Below are 6,388 nucleotides of genomic sequence, written 5' to 3'. Positions count from 1 at the left end.
AGCTCCTTAAAAACCACAGAAAAGCTTTCTGTGTAAGTGCAAGAAAAAAGGAGGAGGGGAGCATTGTAACATCCAGGGAATATTGAGTGTGGCCAAGCCTGTCTCGTTAGACTCTAAAACGGCTTGTCTGGGAGCCGTTCCCTCCTACCAAGGGCAAGTGGACAGAAGGCCACTGTTGTGAAACCAGTCCCTGGACACGAAAGCCCAGCCATGGTTTTACTTCTGTGATCGTAAAGGCCAGAGCCCAGTTTCACTTCCTGTCACATCTGTAACCAGTTAGCAGGCTTTGAGAAGAGACCATGTCCCAAGAATGCACACCACATGGTTGATGTCACCTGACAGTGAAGAAGCTAGTGCTCGGCTGTGTCCGTCAGAGCCTCTGGAACACACATAGATAGCCCTGGTCAGCCCACATGGCCACTTCAATCCTCAGTGTAGTGTGGCCCTGTAGTCTGACCTAGTGTGAGGTCATTGACGAAAAAAATAAAATAAAATTTGCACTTTTAATCGTGTATATGCATGTGTGTCTAAGGCTGTGTGCACACGAGTGCAGCTGCCTGGGAGGCCAGAAGAGGGCTTTGGATCCACTGCAGCTGGAGTTGCAGGCTGTTGTAATTGCATAAGGTGCATGCTGGGAACGGAACTCGGGTCCTCTACAAGAGCTATTTGGGTTTTAACCACTGAGCCATCTCTCCTGCCCCAAGATGCTCTTTATTCATATAGACCTGCTAAGGAGGTCTCTTTTAGAAGTCATGGGCAGCTTCTAGTTTTTAAAGATTGTATCAAGCCATAGAATTGTTTTTTCACCCAAACTAAATGGAGGTGTCCCCCTGAGTCTTGCTGCCTCATAATGATGGCTACTAAGGACCTGCTGACTGGGGTCCAGTAGCCATCCTGTGTTGTCCAAGGCCAAATGAGAGGGAGTGACCCCACCTTAGTCCCTCATTGGATGCTGGCCGAGGGATTGAGATACACTGAGTGCGTAAAGCAGAAAGACGCTGGCTTGGTTTAGCCAATGATGCCCAGAGCTGATCTGCAGAATGGTGTCACTCTATGACGTCAGAGGTGCCAGGCTGTGATGCAATGAGCGTAGACTCTGAGCGTGAGCACTTGAGAACTGTTAAAGCAACATGACAGAGAATGATGGCAATAAATACAGTATTGCATTTGGGCCTTTAAAATGTAAAATTTTTTTCTGCTAGTTCACATGTAGTATCCTTATAAATTATCATTCTGAGGGGTCCAGAGATGGCACAGCAGTTAAGAGCACACACTGCTTACTCTTGCAGAGGACCGGAGTTCCGTTCCCAGCGCCCACATCAGGGGGCTCACGAGTGCCTGTGCCTCCGGCTCCAGGGGACCTAATGCTGTCTGATAGCCCCTGAGGTCACCTGTGCCTATGTGCACAGAAACATGTACATATACATACATAAAGAAGGAGGAGTCATTATCTCACCATATTAGGCTTTCTAGAAAGCACTCATGGGTACATAAGTTGCCCAGGGTGTCTCATCCACGTCCTAGATTTTACCTCTATGTCCTGCCCTGAGAGAAACGCTGCCTTGTGTTGTCCTCTGGTGTGCTCCACCATGCCCTTCTCCACACAGTCTCAGAAGGACCCTGTTTAGTCTTATGGAGGTATATATGTACATATATACATGTATATATGTTCGTATATACTTTAAAGTCATGTTACTAGGTTGTCAGTGTGGTTTTCCAGACACACTACTCTGTATCCCAGAATATATCCCATCTTTCTTCCAGGCCTTTGCTGTACCTGTGAGCACCGTGGGGCACACTGGAAGAACCTGGTCCCAGGACTATAAATGCAGAACAAAGTCCGTCTCAGGGATGCTCAGTGAAATAGTCAATAGTGACCCATGTGTTAGAAAAAGAAATGTTTCCTGAGTTTTAATTTACATTTTCCTTCAGGGAAGGAAAGAAATGAAGTGTGGGCAGCAAACCCGTCAGCAGCTCTGGTCGCAACAGGACTTAGCGGCAAATGTTGAAGATACTGGTAGGCACTGTAGTTTATCCGCTGCACATTGATCGAGTGTTGTGTCTTTCAGCTTACCGCGGCAGAGCATTTCAGAGAATAATGCGAGTGCTTTTTCCAGGGCTCCTCTTAGGGCAAGGTACAGACAAATAATCTGGTAGTTGGAAGAGACATCCTGGGCAATTTATGCACTCAGGCATCAGGACTGGCTTATTCATGACTTCTCAAGGAAGCAGGCATTTAAAGAGACAATTCCTTCAACTGGTGATAAAATGCTGCTGCTGGCAGAAAAATGCTATTTTACAAACGCTTTTAAGAGATTTCTTTCCCCACCCCCTGGATGATAATATGTTTAAGGTTGCAAATGCACATGCCATTTCCTCATTTCCAGAGTTGTGTCCTGGCTGCAGAAACATCCGGGGACAGCAGCACCTTTACTGGAGCTGACAGAGTTGATTTTCTGCCGGCTGGCGGCAAGCATGAATCCTCTGTGGCAAAAGCTGAGAGAACGGCATCTTGCTGCTGGCCTTGTCTCCAGAGAGCAGCCATGAGAGCACAAGATGGCTCTTTTATGTGCGACTACAGGAGTTAACAGGACGGCTCAGAGGCCAGGGGAGAGCACGCTCCCGGGGTGTCTTCTTTCAGAGATCTGAACGGGAGGAAGATGAATGGCTGGTGATGTCACATTGCAGATGACAACTCCCCCTAGGCAGGTTATAAAAGTCCACTGATGGACTCCACAAGGTGTGGGAGACGAAGAGCTGGAAGGCATGTGTGACTGCTTCCAAAGCCATTTATCAGGGGGAAAGCACCACTGGATGAAATGACACTGTGTCTATGATGTGTTGGCATGTGCGTGAAATGGGCCTTCCTAGTATGCGTGTGAAATACGTAAATATTAGGTACACGTTAACAAAGCAAGCTGGCCATATACTCAAGTGTACTAAGGCAGGAGTTCATGTCTGAGCTTGCCTTTCTGTTGAGGAAATACACAGATGGGAAATTTTATAAGTAACATAGCTATGCTAGTTTCTAATAAAGTATGCAACACATATGTTATAATACAGATAATAAGTCCTCAGTGTCCAGAAAGAGGGGGGGGGGATTCCCCCTAGATTATTCTCACAGATTTGTTGAGTGGACGGTGTAGCATAATAGGCTAAAATAAATCAGATCAGCCATTGGCTGAGGAGTCATAGCCAATCTACAGACCAGACAGGACTTTAAGTCTCTATGTTACAGACTGAGAAACAGACTGACAGGGCTGGAGAGATGGCTCTGCGGTTAAGGGCACTGGCTGCTCTTCCAAAGGTCCTGAGTTCAATTTCCAGCAACTACATGGAGGTTCACAACCAGCAATACTGGTGCCCTCTTCTGGCCTTCAGGTGTACTTGCAGGTGAAACACTGTATACATAATAAATAAATAAAAATCTTGAAAGAAAGAAAAGAAATAGACTGACAACTGGGGCACAACAGGGGAGTGGTGGCGCACACCTTTAATCCTAGGACTTGGGAGGCAGAGGCAGGCCGATCTCCCTGAGTTCGAGGCCAGCCTGGTCTACAAAGTAAGTCCAGGACAGCCAAGGCTACACAGATACCCTGTATCTATAAACCAAGAAAAGAGAGGGGGGGGGGGAAAGGGAGGGAGGGAGGAAGGGACAGAGAGAGATGGGGGGAAGAGAGAGAGAGAGAGAGAGAGAGAGAGAGAGAGAGAGAGAGAGAGAGAGAGAGAGAGAGGTTGGGAAGCTCAGGGCTGGTATATGTTCTTAAAAGAACCAGGAGAGTTTCGGTCCATGTCTGGTAGGAGCCTGGGTTTTGTTGGTACTCTCCAGGAAAGCTCGCGACTCTTCGAGCATGAAATCAGAAGTGCATGCTCCAGGGCAGAAAAAGGTGAAGTGTGGAGTCAAAGGAGTTCAGGGCTGTGGAAGCCAGGCAGCATGGAGGGCCTGGCTTGATTTGAGCATGAACAGCCAGTAACCAGATGGGGTGTGGGAGTCGGGGTGTCGGGGATGGGGGTGGGTGGGAGGCGGGGCTCTCCCAGATCTCCAAAACCGAGAGAGGCAGAGGCAGAGGCAGAGGCAGAGGCAGAGGCAGAAGTCCAGTTTTATTGGGGCGGCACTGCAGTGGGCAGAGTGGAGCTAGAAAGATGTTGGCAGTATCAGCACTTCGTGCCAAGCCAAGGTCGGGGTGCGGAGTGGGATAGGGGCGGGACTTGTGTGTCCAGAAACTCTCTGCAGCCTTCCGTCTCCAGAATAAATGACGACTCTCAGACAGTTGTGGTGGAGGAATGGAGTGAGAGAGCCGTTTATTTTTGTGAGTCAGAGACAGATAAACCTTGGGCAGTGGGAGGGGTTCTGAGGTCAAATGTGTTTCATTTTCTGGTGTTAGGGGTGCCCGGAGACTTGATCTACTTGTAACAAAACAGCCTGGTCCTAGGAGGGGGAAAGCAGTACTTAATTCTCCTATGGGTGGACGAAGAACTCCAGATATAGTCAAAGGTCATTGGCTGAGAGCCAAGACACCAAGACATCTTATTAGCACAAGGTGGGTCTTTTCAGGAATCCCCAAGTGCTTGCTGAACAGGTTTATCAAGAAAGGGTTGCCTAGAGGACCCAGGGTTCCCCAGATTAGGTGGAGGGGGCCCAGCTCAGAACCAGCTCAGTCCACAGTCTCCTGCCAAGCCCAGAGGCTGGAAATGGCAAGCTTTGGTCTTCATAGCAGGGTCCCACATTTTCCCTTTGGAAATAGTGACATAGAAGTAATTTTAATTCTGGAATGAAAGAACAATGACAGGGTAGCAATGGCTAATTATGGCTAATCAGTCCACATTTAAAATAGAAAAGGGAGAAACGACATTTATTGTAGACATAAACTGTGGCTATAAATTAGATCTTATTTTTATGAATCCTCTTGTACAGTCCATAAAGTAAATGTACACAATTCAATGTTAAATTATAAAACCTAATTTTAGTATCCATATGCAAGCCTCTTTTTAAAATTAAAAGTGTCCATACTTAACCGCTAACTGCAGGAATCTAGAAACTTAGACATGCTCTGTCTCCAAACACAAGAATACTTTCTTATCTTCCGAATTGCCTGAAACACTCAGATGGCATATACACCAAATAACAGACCAGGAGGGACATCCAGCTGTCTTGGCTTTCCCCTAAATCAACCTCACACTTTAAAACACGTAGAATATTAAAAAGGCAGATTATGCTTTTTATAAATTCAATTAAGTAGTAATATGGGAGGCTGAAGGCTTCAGGAGCTGAGGTGATGAATGACAGGGGCAGTCCATGCTAAATCAGAGGCTTTCATCCAGCCTGGTAATGGGATGCATCCATCATGCGTGTCTCTGAGGCCGGCCTTAAACTCTTCCTCAAGTGGAGAGTATCATCAAACGCTTAAAGAAAACTGAAGTCACAGAGGGACATTTCCCTGGCTCGTGATAACGTAGATTAATCAACGGAGACAATTGTACATTGTCTTCAGAGTGTGAGTATGGAGTGGCTTTAAACAGCGCGAGTCCTCAGAGCCTGCTTAAAAATAACACTCAAAGCACTTTCTCCAAGGCCTTTATCAAACCGGCCCTGTAGGCTCACAGGAGTGGTCCATATGCGAGTTGTTTTATGTGCCCATCAGCAAGCCGCCACATAATAAACATATGCAAACGAGAAGACAAAAGAATATTCACATAGAAGCCGTCAAAAGTAAGAGATGCTACCAGCCCGATTAGCCTAACCTGTGGTATCTGTAATCCAATAGGTATGTGTGGTTTATGTTGTAAACTGTGTCGGGGATGCACGGACAGCTCAGTGTTCCCCGAGGACCCAGGCTGTTGGCAGAACCCGGAACTCCATGTCCAGGGGTTCTGATGCCCTTCTCTGACTTCACCAGCCAGGCACACATGTGTAGCACACACGAAGAGACACGCATAAACATGAATAAAACTCAATTTTCAAAAAATAGGCGTATATACTACGAATGGGAACTAATGGGTTCCTGGTGGCTAGATAAAAGCCTGCAATCCTCAGGAAGTTGTGAAACTGACTCCCATCTGCCAAAAGGAGTCATTGTCCTTAGCTCTGACAGAAAGAACACTTGTAGCACCGATCAGCATATCAAAAGCCACGCTGGCCTCCAGCTCCCTCAGCATCCCAAGGACTGTTACATATCTCAAAGTCTCTGCGCTGGCTCTGGCTTCCCTTCTCCCACACACCCTTTCGTTTGTTCTCTTTTTAAAGGTAAAGCCTTTCCCCTGCCCTGGAAACTGTCACAATGCCCCCTCCCTCCCTCCCTCTCTCCCCCTCCTTCCCTCCCTCCCTCCCTCCCTCCCTCCCTCCCTCCCTCCCTCCCTCCCTCTCTCCCCCTCCTTCCCTCCCCCCCTC

Source organism: Acomys minous (genome assembly GCF_964271855.1).
Source record: "Acomys minous genome assembly, chromosome: 2".
NCBI classification, from domain to species: domain Eukaryota; kingdom Metazoa; phylum Chordata; class Mammalia; order Rodentia; family Muridae; genus Acomys; species Acomys minous.
The sequence above is the reverse complement of the archived record's forward strand: the minus strand, read 5'-3'. Positions refer to the sequence as shown.